Raw genomic sequence first — 12,958 nt, forward strand, 5'->3', positions numbered from 1 at the left:
GCGGTTTGGCCGCGCAAGCCAGCGACGGGCACTGTTAAGTTAACATTTACTGCGGACAGGCCTGCGTTCGACGCTTGTGTGCGGTGCATTGTGATTGATGCACACACGAGCCCAGGTGCATTTGTGGAATCGCACATCGAGAGACGGAAGTACGCATGTGGATCGGGGAACAAACACACTTCAGAGACACCCCAAACTGTCTGTCACGAACGGTGGTATAAGCGGACTTGGGCAGTGCTTCATCAGTGGGTGGTCAGATGGGCGAGACTGGTAACTGAATGGCAACAAGAGTAGAGGACCCGCCCAAGAGGACGACCTCCGTGCAGATGGAGCAAATGAGATGAGTTCGTGAGCAGGAGTGAGAGATGGATCGAGCCATCGCAGGACCATGAGAGATGGCGACGGTGTGGGGAGACCTTCATCCAGCAGTGGATAAAAATGGCCATTATTATGATGAATTAATGCTTGTACCTTTGGGAACATTTCATGTATTTGATTCAGTTATGACCCCGATAAATGTCTGTGTGGTCAATTTATTTCGCACCGTACGTGGCCAACCGTGCTAATGAATCAGAGGTGCAGATAAACAGCGACTATGCTGCCCTCTAGGACAATAACTTGGCGGAGTAGATCAGCTTAACCTTCGTGAGCTTTGCTCGGCCTCCTGTAATGCAGTTTGCCTCTCGGTTTTTACCTTATGATTCAGAGATTGCAATATTGTGGCACCAGATGTATGTGTAATTGTGCACAGGGCTGTCTTTCGATATTTATTAATACATAACTAAATGTCACTAATTACACCCCCCTCGAATAATGTATGCACTGAGCAAATGCACAGAGTTAATATTTGTCTTGGATCTCCCATTGACGGCACAGAGAATAACCCATCAGAGGGCTTTGCGCATTTCCCCTCAAGGATCTGTCTTAAACAGCCATGCATGGTCACCACGATGTGGCGGCTCTGTGCTACACTGTACCATACAGGGCCCGCGATGATTATCATATCGTACGTTTTGCTAAACATCGTCGGATTTTTCTTTCCTATTTTACTCCCTGGCAAAATGGCGTAAGAAATAACAAACACAGTAATTAAAGTTGTAGACAAATAGCCATTGACCCATGAAAAGTATTTTTTAGTAAAATACGTTCTGGAGTAATTGGTGGCGTGGCGATTGTCAGTAGAGGCCAGTGCACGTATGGTCAAATAATCCCCGTGACTCGTATGGCGTGGGGAGGCCCTCATCCAGCAGTGGATGGACAAAAGGGCTGCACGTCTAACCAAGGGCTCAGACCGAGGGTCTCTGTAACATTTCCAGATGTCGTCGTGGCCAAAGTCGTTGATGTCACCACGCCTCGCCAGTGCTCTCTAACCTCCGCCAGATCCCACGGCTGCTGCAAGGTCGACACGTGACCCGCAAGATGTGCTCTGGGGGGGTCGTCGCTTCCCCTTGCTCCCTGGACTCTCGTGGACACCACCACCACCACCCCAGTGGCTGTCTCCGTAACCGGCCCTCCTCATTGGTGTCGCACCAATCGCAACCCGTTGTTGCCCGACTAAATCTCACCATCTGATTCGCTCTCATCACGATTCGATTATTTTTTTTGGTTTTTACAATTCGGTGGTCGCAATTGCATTCGAGAATCAACATTCGTTTGGTAAAATCCAGTAGCTACAGTGCACTCGAACACAAAATGTACTCCTGCTCGCACAATTCTATGCGCGTATCGTGGGCGTGGGAATCTTTTTCAATCGATGGGTCGATTGCACCACGGCGTGGCTGCATGGTGGTGTTGGTGCAGTGCATCGTTCTCAGGTCGTTATGGCGCCCGTAGAACGATGGCGTTCAGGGCGCTTTATACATGTATATTGTTATTATTATAGCAGGCGTCCCGTTATCCTCGGTCCCACCCGTTTTCAATCTTTTCTCCGTAATAAAATAAACTGTGAACGAAACTATTTTTTTCATTTTACCAGGTAAGGCCCACTGAGCTAAATAGCTCTTTTTCAGAAGCGACCTTGCCACAAATGATAGCCCCACGAAGTGGCTTATCACGTGGAAATTTATCGCAGCCAAATAATCAAAACGCGCGTTTCTAAATGTGGAGGGAAAAATCGGAGGATCCGGAGAAAAATCCATGCGACCACGAGGAGAGAGAGAGAGAGACACACAGCAAACTCCAAATATACAGGCATAAAGGGTTGGGATTGATCCCATGACTTTCTGCCTACCAGGCGAGGTAGTTAACATCTCGCTACCGTGAGGCCTTTCCCCACCGTGGCGCCGGTGTGTGAAACGGGCTCATCTCAGATAAAAACGTGTGACGTCACTTGCCATTTATTCGTGAACTTCTAAAATGTACGGGGGGGGGCGGGGGGCACAGGGGGTTGTGATGGGTGGGACACGTGATGGGTGGGACACGTCTCACCAGTAAACCACGGTGCTGCATTGACACCCAGAGAAGGAAAACGTTCCCCGCCTGTTGCTGAGGTTGGCCGCTCGGACTCAGCCGGTCGCCCTGGTTAACACTGCGGATGCATTGATCGTGAAATATGCGCCGCATGTTTCGCGGGAGACGATGCACTGTATGGTGAACTTCTATTGCACCGTACGTAGCCAATCGTTACCAATCGGAGGTGCGGGGGAATGGGCAGTAACAAGGTATCTCGTGACGTCATGTGGAGAAGAGCAGCCATTTTGTGCGCGTGCGTGCCGGCGTCGTGGATGGAATTACCAATTTTTTTTTCTAAATGACACCGCAAATTACTTTATTAGGAAACGCATTACAATCGTCGACCCCCCCACCCCTCCTCCATCCCCCTACTGCGGGAACTCTTGAGCCTCTTGAGTTTGAGGCTTTCGTAGGCAAACAAGGATCATAATAATCTACCAAGGAAAATACCTCTCATACCAGATGGTAGGATACAGTAATGCTGCGTTCCCATGACTCTCGGCTCTAGGCCCAGAGACGGTCAATTTGCGTTCCCGGATCAGGTGCACGGCGCACATTGACATCGCCAATGTGGCGGGCAGTGGTGGTGGTGGTGCAGGAAGTGGTGGCTTGGAACGCGACGGCGCTCATGATTAGCATAAACAGCGCGTGTTCAAAATAACCAATCACTGTGGCAGCAGGTCACTGGTTGTCACACATCTCCTGCCACGGTGACGACGGTTTGGGCAGGCGTTTATCCAGCAGTGGATAGATCACGGCTGATGATGATCTCTGCATGATCCATCAACCATGCCACCGCGTCAACTGGGCTCGAGGCATGCACCACCACAGCCAGTGCTCGACCCATTGTTATCCCTCTGAGGTCGATAAAATATATACTACTTTGTGTAAAATCCCACCACTTGGCCTGCACGAGAGACAGCCTCCTGGCATTGTCTCACCAGTGCTCGCCAAAAGACCCCCATAAAGCGAGCAGTACAAGGCAAATGCAAATACCAAAGCATTTCTAGCTTTGGTTCAGGAGTTATGGTCATGATAATCATGATAATGGGAAGGTGGTTTAGTGGCTCGGAGAAAGTGCAACGACTGTGATCGAGCACTGAGCCAGCAACGCCGAGTGGCTGGGTTCAGGTCCACGTCCCGATGCTCCGAGCACATTGAGCTCCACGGCGCCACCCTGGACTCGGCCGCCTTTGACCCTCCGACCGCTACTCTGACACCGCACCACCAGCAACTCTGGCGACGGCCACCCCAGGGCCTTGCGCCATTCGTGGCCGCTCGTCGCCGCTGAAGTCGCCAACGCTCTCGTCGGCAGCGTCGTTGGATCTCGACTCACTTCCTGTTCGACCTTCGTCGAGTGACCTCCAGCAATTCCAACGGTCGCAAAACAAAACTCGCGTGCATCGTCCCCGGCGCCTGCCATCCACGGCGAGACGCCCTGACACTCCCTCCACTGGCGTCACGTCGCCAGCAGGGACAGCGACAACGTCGCCTTCTGCCTGTGCCTCTGACAGTCCTTGCTGTGTTCAATCACCGTCTTCCCCCTAGCGCCTGTCTCCCGGCACCACAGCTCACGGTGGAACTCTCCGCAGCAGCGCCACTCGCACGCTTCCTCCTGTCTGCACAAAGATCCGGGGCCATCCCCGCTGGGCGTCATTTCTCTCTAGCAGCCACCACCATCATCATCCTCCCGCTGCACATTCGCAGCAGCAGCGTTCAATCCACAGCAACTTATAAGAGGAGACACTTCAAGGCCCCACACCTCTCTCCAAGGGACACTGAGCTTGGCTCCACACCTCAGAGCCTCGATCATTTATTTTTGTAATATATTGTGCGCATTATGAATTGCATCATTTTCATGATTTACAGATGGTTCCCAGAGCCCGTAAACATTGGTGACCCTCCTGTGCTGATGAGTCCTAATAAGGCTGACACCGATCTATAGTTGTCTCTCCCTTGTATTAGTCACATTTGCTCAAAAGTATTTTCATGGTGACCGAAGACAAGAAGACCACAATGCAATACTTGAGGAAACGCCGATCAATGTTTGCATAATGCACAGAGGCAGAGGGGAGCTTTTCACACATTGTCGTGTGTTGTTTGAAACTTCGGGTTTTCTAGCTTGGACTATTTTTCTGGGAGGATGCGTTTCTCTCTCTCGTCATTCACAGATTCTATTAAACATTCTCCATTGTGCGTCTGTTTCATTGTTTCCAGCAAAGATGAAAGAACACGGAGCCACTTTGCCGCTCGAAACTGGTTCAGTGAGACCGGGGTTCAGACTGTCGCCCGTGAACGCTCGCGCAGACTTGTGGTGCCATCCCAGCCAATCAAAGGTAAGGATTTCATTTGCATGTTTTTTATATTCACGCATTTTCTAGAGCTGGGCTATCAGATTAATCAAGTAATTGATTACCGATTATTTGATTATTCGACGAATCGACAAAAATTGTTGCGGGGAAAAAGGTTCACCTCTGTACCCACGTGTGCCGCTGGACGGGAGGTGATGGGCAGGGCTTGGTGAGGTCATTGGCATCATCTGAGTCATGGTGGGCGTGGCTTGTAGGGGGTTTCCCACCTTCAGGAGGCAGGATGTCGGGGCGATTGCCATTTTTTTATGGGGCCCTAGTAATTGACAACCAAGGTACTTGATAAAACATTTTAGTCAAATCGGCAAACATTTTTTTCTTCACGTGCTTGGAGCTGCTGTATGAACTATATCTTAAATTGTTTCAATATTTTATTTAAATGTCCATGGTTCACACCAAACATGTTGACAGCGTTTTATTGCATCGTTTTTGCAGGACAGCAGCACGATTATACGTTGTGGAATGGCTGAAATACGCAAGTCTTCTGGTGACTTCATGGGAAATGGATCTGTCCCTCGATCTCATGGAACGAAGCCTTTAAAGCTGCATCATCAGCTATGGCCTATTTACTGCTGGATGAAGGCATCTCCTCAATAACGCCACAGTTTCAAAATGCCACAAGCTATCTCTAGTGTGCGCACAAAATGACCGAATCGCTTAATTTGCACCGTGACACATCTTTTGGCTCCCACTCCATGACCTGTCTCATCCATCAGTCAGCATCCATTCTTGTGATGCGTCTTGCCCAAACCCACATTCCTCAACAGTCCATACAACACCTGTCATTCGCGTTTGTTCTCTGATCTACGTGTTCCTCTCCACGTATGTCAGTGTAATTCATAACATACATCTCTTCATGCTTTCTTTGTGCACAATTCAACATTTGTTCCACTTTCTTAGTAATTTTCCATATTTCTGATCCATACATCATCTTAGGTAATATGCACTGATTGGCAACTATTCATTTAAAACATTTGCACTTTGCTTTTCATTGACCAACTCAGTTCTCCAAAGTGATGCGTCCGTCCTGCTCACATTCTTATTTAGTCCATCGCCCATCGTTGGCAACGTGTCCTCGACTTAAAAAAAAAAAACTCCACAACATTCGTCTTTGCGAAATCTCAAGATGCTTTGACTTAGACTTTCTTTCGCAAGCAAGAGCACATCTCTTACCAGCGCCATTTCCCACGCCTAACTTCCCCACTTGTACGATTTTCAATGTTCAGCATCCACGCATCTCAAAATATCTCCTGCATGATTTAGCGTCGTTTTGGAGCGTACCTTACGTAACATATCGCGATCCATTTTCTTTCTACATTCTGCCCTCTGGCTCGCCTCTTTTATTTTAAATCAATTTCACCCCAAGCTCTGCGCTTCGCTCTACATGACAGGCCAAGAAGAGACCCATCACGTAACATCTCGCTTCATGAAGTTATAAGTACAAAAGGTGGTCACTTATCACGTCGGGACATTGCAGATATTGATAATAATCATTGTAATGTTATATTATAATATCAGAGCGAGCAAGGGCACATCAATAATTATAATATAATTATTACTCTCAACGCCGATTTTACCCAGCAAAGCATGGCTAGGTTAGGTGCTGCATGCTGGTACGGATGCTGCTGTGGTGTTGTTCAGGGGGCGGTTGAAACAGGCCGCTGGGTTCTTAACCCCCCCACTGCTTCTGTGCACCCCCAGCACTCTGAGTAGAGTCACTGAGAGTCGTGCGTGATGGGTTATAGCGCTGGCACTCTCGCCTCTGGTGCGAGTGCAAGAACAGGAAAACATGCACGCCACTGCACCTCTGCCGGTGGTAGAGATGGGGCGTGGTCATGGCATGGCACGGCTGCGCCTTTGCCTTTTGCTGGACAGCGTGTAAGCGCCACTGATCAAATCTGTTTACCCCTCCAGACACGAGGGATGCGATTTACAGATTTATAATCCACGAGAGTGGGTGGCCACCTGCTTACCATCAAGCCTGGCACGGTAGCGCACGCATTGGGAGGTGGGATTTGTGGATCACACAGAGATGGAGCGTAGTATGCTCCCACTGTCCAAGACATGGCAGTCTGCAAGGTGGCCGAAAGATGTCAGGACAGCAAATGGGTTCCTGACTTAAACTTGCCGTGTGGGTTTTCTCCAGGTACTCCATCTACTACCCGTAATCAAACACCTACACATCCTGTGGACTCAGTGAGGCATTCCTGGGTAAAATACTAGCGACACATTATAAAGCCTAAAACTCCTCTGCCAATTACCTCTACCAATGAACAAAATAAAGAATCCTTCAAGAGAGCCATGATACAAATCCACATGGTACATTGCGTGCGTGTGTGCGTGTGTGCGTGCTGACAAGGTGCACATGGCCTGGCACAAGCGTCGTGGTGACGTCACCGCCACTTAGCGGCGAATGGCGGTTGTTGTGTTGCGTGCTAACAGCAATTGCACCAACAGTCTGCTCAGCCTATACGTGGATCTTTGCTCGTTGTCTTATCTTGCGTGTGCAGCAGCGATTGCCAGCCAGTGTCAGGGGAGTCACAACGCCACACTTGTGGCTTTGTTGCGAGGGCCCCTTCACACGGGCACACACGAGACAGGACAGCAAGCAAAGATCCCGCGCGTGCGCCGGTTGCTGTGGTGCGCCGTCGATTCGAGACGCTGTGCGGTGACTCGCGTGGCCCCGTTACAAGCGTCGGCGGTGCGTTAAGAATCCGAGATCGTCGCGGGTTAAGAGTATCCGGCTTCGACGAGGGCTCCGTTCTTCGCAGGGTTTTCCATTGATGTGTATAATGTACATTGATATTAAGGTGCGGAATATTGCGCTTGACTTGCGGTAATGATTTTGCGCGCTTGACTCTTCGCCCCAGGGTTGACTTGGCACGTCATTTCTCCGGGCTGTATACAATGAGACACGGCTTTGCAGGACGTTATTCGCGATCTCGTCCGACGTTGCAAGCGGCTCTGTCATAGGAATGTGGAATGTTGACGGCTGGTGGAGATCAATGCCACCCTCACCCAGTGCTCGCTGGAACAGGGAGACTCTACACTCGTGTGCCGTGCGTGCCAGATCGCTTTGCATTTCGAAATGAGGATGGAGGTGCGATTTGTGGATTTTGTGTCCTTGTTTGTGTTCAATAGTGTCAATTGAAGATGCCTAAATGTGCATTATTGTTTTGCCAATTTTAATTTTTATTTTCAGGCAGAGTATGAAACATTTAATTGCAATATTGACGTGTGTGTGTGCTTAATGAGAAGCAGCGGTGTAGTATTTAGCACATTGCGATGTAGGATGACGTCAATCACTTCCCGACTGTGCTACACACAGCAGCAGTGTTGCCAATTGGTGTCTGAAAACTGGCCCAGGTCTCTCCAAGTTTCACTCGGCACAAAATGAGCACCTGGTGTGGTAGTGTGCCAACATCTGCACAGGGGGATACAAAGGCGGTCAGGCGTGGGTAGCGCTACACACACCAATCCCTTCGTTTGCCATGCCGATCACAATAGGGACTTACTAACAGCGCTTATGCCTGCAGTCTGTAAGTGAAGCATCTTCGCACATGTGAAGTTGGCGAAGATGCTAGACAAAAGAATAACGCATTATCGGTGTGCACAGATGTACTCAATACCGTGCCTCTTTTATATTTAAAGCTGGGTAGGTGGTACAGCGGTTTGATTATACGACTCACCAAGGTAAGGTGATCCATCAACTCCTCGGTGGTCAATGACTGCAAAACACAGCTACCACTTTGTATTAACCCAGCAGTGGTTATCCTATGGATATACTGACCGTGACATAGGAATATGGAATTTCCATCATTGGACTAAGGCTGGAGATGGAAATGAGGGAGGGTAGTCTCTTCCTCGCTTAAGGAGGGAAACACTTAACTATTTTATAAAAAAAATAATGTAAAGTTATATTTAGCGTGACTAATTTATTTAAAATTTATTTTATCTGTCTGAAACCCTCTTGGCTGTTATTTAATATGTATAATAATAGACTAATATACTGATATGTATAATTGTGTTCAATACAAAACCCTCCATGCTCATTTAGAATAAACACTGCGTTGCTTGAATGGACTAATTTATTGTACATAATTAAAGTGACTTTAGGAATTAAATGAATCGGAGCTTCAGCCGTTGTCACTCAGCTTCTCAAACAGAAGGATTTGTAGGGATAGCGTTGAGGCTCAAGGCACAGGAATTACACGGCTTGCTACGGACGTGTGTGGATGTGTGGTCACCTCTGTGTGTGCGCGTGAACCTTACCTCACTACTGCAGGAACTCGGCTCATTACTGCCGATGGATTAGCGCGGTTGGCTACGTACGGTGCGAAAGGAGTGCAACATGCATACATAGATGCAAATCGGCAATGTGTTTCACTTGCACTCATTTGAAACTCGACCATCGTGGTGGATAATGACTCGAAATTAAATTGAGGCAGGGCCCACAGAAATGTGGAGTTTGTTCCTACTGGTTTATTTGTGTTGTCCCTACTGGTTTCGTTTTTTCCCTTCTGTTTTTTCCCCCCCACAAGAGATGAGCAACCGCCCATTGCTCAATTGAGCACTTAAATATAGCACGTGCACTGTTGCATGCGTTTTGAATTGTTTAACACTTCAAATACTGTTCAGCCCACACATCAACATTCATTCTAAACGTTTCGACCAAAAGAACAAGGTATGAACGTGCATAGTTTGTTCCAGTGATGCAAAACTGCGTTTACATGGCAATGAATGGGCCTGAATGAGTCAAACTTGACAATGCCCTTCGGGCTAATTGTTACATTAAAGGGCAATGATAATTCGCTTTGCAAAAGCCAATATTAGTCCAGGCGGCGTTGTACTTTCTCTTTCAAAATGCCTTTGTAAAGCATCTGACATGTCGACTCTGGCTACAGTTGAATTGCTAATACTCAGTGATGCGTGAGGTTGTGTAACACGGATTTGATTTAACGTTTGAAATAATTTTGCCTTATTTATGGTGGCATCATGGTCAGCCATCCAATGCGCCTGCGTTTGTTAATATCGCCCGATGCTTGTTTTAGCTTGTTCCCGCAAGGGTTTATAAATGTGTGCGTGTCCAGCAAACGTGTCTAGCCTCTCACAACGGAGCTCCCGCGTGACGAGGGCATCGACGCAGGGGTGGTGGTGGTGGTGTAAATATTTAACCCTTTCGTGTTACCAACGTCTCGTTCCTAATTGTGATGGATGGATGGATGACAGCTTGCGAATGTGCATAAGGAGCCGTGAGCGATCGAGCCAGTCAGCCATCAGAGCTTCCAGATAATATGCAAATCTTAGGACCGTAACAGTCTATGCACAGCAATGGCAACAATCTCGTGGGGAATATTCCCATGAAACATGGAATCTGTCACTACTATAGTATCACATAATAGCTGGTTTGGAAATAACATTGTACGAAATGCTGTCTTGCCCATCAGGGCTTTGCTATTTGCTTGGGATGATTGCTTATTTAATTGTGACGTCCTCTTGTGTTGGTTTATGTTGAATGACTGATGCCATCGTGGGCAATGGAATGCCATTTAGGAAATATCTCATGAGCTACTCTTTGTGGGAATTCCCCTCCCACCAATGCCACTCGTGTTGCTTCTTTGCCGCCAATGAAACAACACACGTTGTTCGAGCAATGTTTTAGCGACACTGTAATTGCTTGCGGGCTTAGTGTTGTTCCGACTTCTGCGTTAACAGTTAAATCGTACATAATAGAGGTTTTTGGGTTGGTAAATTTACACGCTGTAACCCAAAAACCTCCATTATGGATGATATTGGTCGCAAAAGCCTACGAGTTACTGTAAATGGTATCTGTACAATCCACAGGTTATATGTTTCAGGTCACATGCGAGGAAATGCGTATTTCCCGCAAGAATGTATATATAGACATTTAAACCACAGCTAGCTTGTGAGTCGTTAAGAAGTTGTGTTTAACTTTGCCGAAACGCATCAGCCATAAACATGTTTTTACAATGAGCCACATTTCAACTAACAGCGTTGGGTGTTTTCAATCTTCACATCGATTTGAAGAAGCATGAGGTCGAACGTTTTGCAGCTCAAATAGTGGTGAAGTCACGAATCGGTGTCATTGATTTACACAGAACCATGTTGTCAATGTCGGTGTATGAACAACATCGCAGCATCGAAGTGATTAGTGGAGGCCAACCAAAAAAAAAAGAATTACTCGTTAAAAAAAAGCACATTTCTAAGGGCAGAGAGTGGCAACGATTCGAAAGATTGTTACCACAATGCCCCTTAGTTGCCCTGCTATATTAATGAAGTAGCAGCATCTTTGGAGGATAGTGCTGTGACGTGACTGTTAAACCTGTTAATCTACTACTAAGACGCACTTGCCATGTACATCGTGTAAATAACGATAGTGTGTGTGTACATAACGGGTGGGAGTTGATATTTCTCAACAACAAAAAAACCCAATACGAGCATTCCACAGAAGATAACGTGCATGTGCGTCTATCTGCCTGGTGTTCCTGTAAATATTCTCCCTTGAATGTCACAATGCACTGGAGTGCAGGAGAGATCACGAGAGTCTGCTCCGCTGTGTCCCCCCCCCCCATTGCTTTGGAGTCCAATGTTGTGTCTCGAACGTGTCGCCATGTCCCTTAAATGTCCGTGAGTGCTGTCGAGTTTGGGGAAATCCGTACATGCGTCTGCATTCCTGCCTAAAGCATGGAAGGCTTTGCATTTCCAGCGAGGATATTTACCGTTGTTGTTAAATGCTTCAAAAAGCTTTCGCTGAGACCAGCGACTAAGCAGAAGAGCTTAAAGTAATTGGTGGTGGTGAACATGAGGCTTGTTGTCAACCGTGCAACGGCTGAGAGAGGCCTAGCAGAAGGAAGGGAGTGATGGCGAGGTGCAGTGGCTTTTGACACCATTGACTGTGATGGCCTCTGCAGCTCGGCCTTTGAAGAAAGCGGAATTTTCCTGTGATCGCGCACGGAATGGGTGCAGAAATGAATGTGCATGTGTTAATTCATGTAAGGGCATTGTAGGCATCACATTTACGAGTCAGTGTCGTTTTGTACGGCTGTGTTGAATTATGAAGTTACAAAACAGTGTGTGGGATTATTATTATTACGTGAGTACAGCCAAAATAATGTGTATTGTGTTGTCATGCAACTCTTTGCTAAAAAAATATATTTCCTCAAAATACACATCCAAATGTGCAGCTTTGGTTACTTAACGTCACTGAGAAGAGATTTTTATTCATTAAAGCATGAAAACAACCCATGTGAATCGACCCATCATGTATGTAATTTTTTAACTGTACATTTTAACTTTGTGAATCATATTAGTAATTTAATGTATCCATAAATGTATCTGCTCCAGTGAAATAATTGATGTTTTTTGGATTAAATGCATATTGAATATTTTATGTGGAGAAATCACACTACAATGCCCTTACAATTCAATTTATCTGAGGCTTGCAATTATGTGTAAAAATAAAAAAAACAATACTAAAAATAATGTTAGCTATATTTGTGACTCATTATAAAGAATTTTAATTATTTCCTGTGTTGTGATAAAATGTTATGGAAATAAACAAATGTTATGCGAATAGAATGTCAGTTGTCATTTATCTGCTTTCACTGCTTAATTACGTTTTTCAAATGTCTGCAAGCGACAAAATATGGAAACTAAATAGGTGTATGCAGAGCCCCAAGAGTTGTGATTGGAATTGAGTCTTTGTTGTACGATGCTAGAACGACAATTGAAGGTGATTCCTCAAGCTAAGCTGTTCAGGCCCAGAAATATCAGGCGCAATGTTCTGTCAAGTAGCAATGCGGCCTATCCATCCATACGGGGGTCAATAGAATAAGCACAACTGTTGGGAATCAACACTTAACCTTCCTATGGGTATACTGAATCCTGCTATGTAAATGTGGGATGTCCACTGGCTCAGGACCATGAATGGTGTTGAGTACTGCCTCGGGCTGTGCTTTCACTTCGTGATCTGAAGATGACTCAACTCTGGCCTTTTCGAGGGTGTCACGCAATGTCTCGTGACTCAGCAGCGACTCGAGTTCCCCGTTGCTCTCTGATTTGACGTCCGAATTACGTCACAAGGACGTTTTCGTGCGTGATCTGGACCACTCGTTCGG

General features: G+C 46.8%; 1 protein-coding gene across 3 annotated transcripts in view; it reads left to right on the plus strand.

Moving 5' to 3' along the window:
* Nucleotides 1-12,419, plus strand: part of LOC116949422 (protein bassoon-like) — a 174,343-nt gene extending 161,924 nt beyond the window's left edge. For all 3 annotated transcript variants that reach the window (XM_076071997.1, XM_032966752.2, XM_032966754.2), the window contains 2 exons: nt 4,669-4,787; nt 5,256-12,419. The gene's annotated coding sequence lies outside the window, so the exon portion shown is untranslated. The remainder of the gene's footprint in view (nt 1-4,668; nt 4,788-5,255) is intronic.
* The last annotated feature ends 539 nt before the right edge of the window (nt 12,420-12,958 follow it).

Source organism: Petromyzon marinus, chromosome 36 (assembly GCF_048934315.1).
Source record: "Petromyzon marinus isolate PM22_M1 ecotype Great Lakes invasive population chromosome 36, UKy_Petmar_22M1.pri1.0, whole genome shotgun sequence".
In the NCBI taxonomy this organism is placed as follows: domain Eukaryota; kingdom Metazoa; phylum Chordata; class Hyperoartia; order Petromyzontiformes; family Petromyzontidae; genus Petromyzon; species Petromyzon marinus.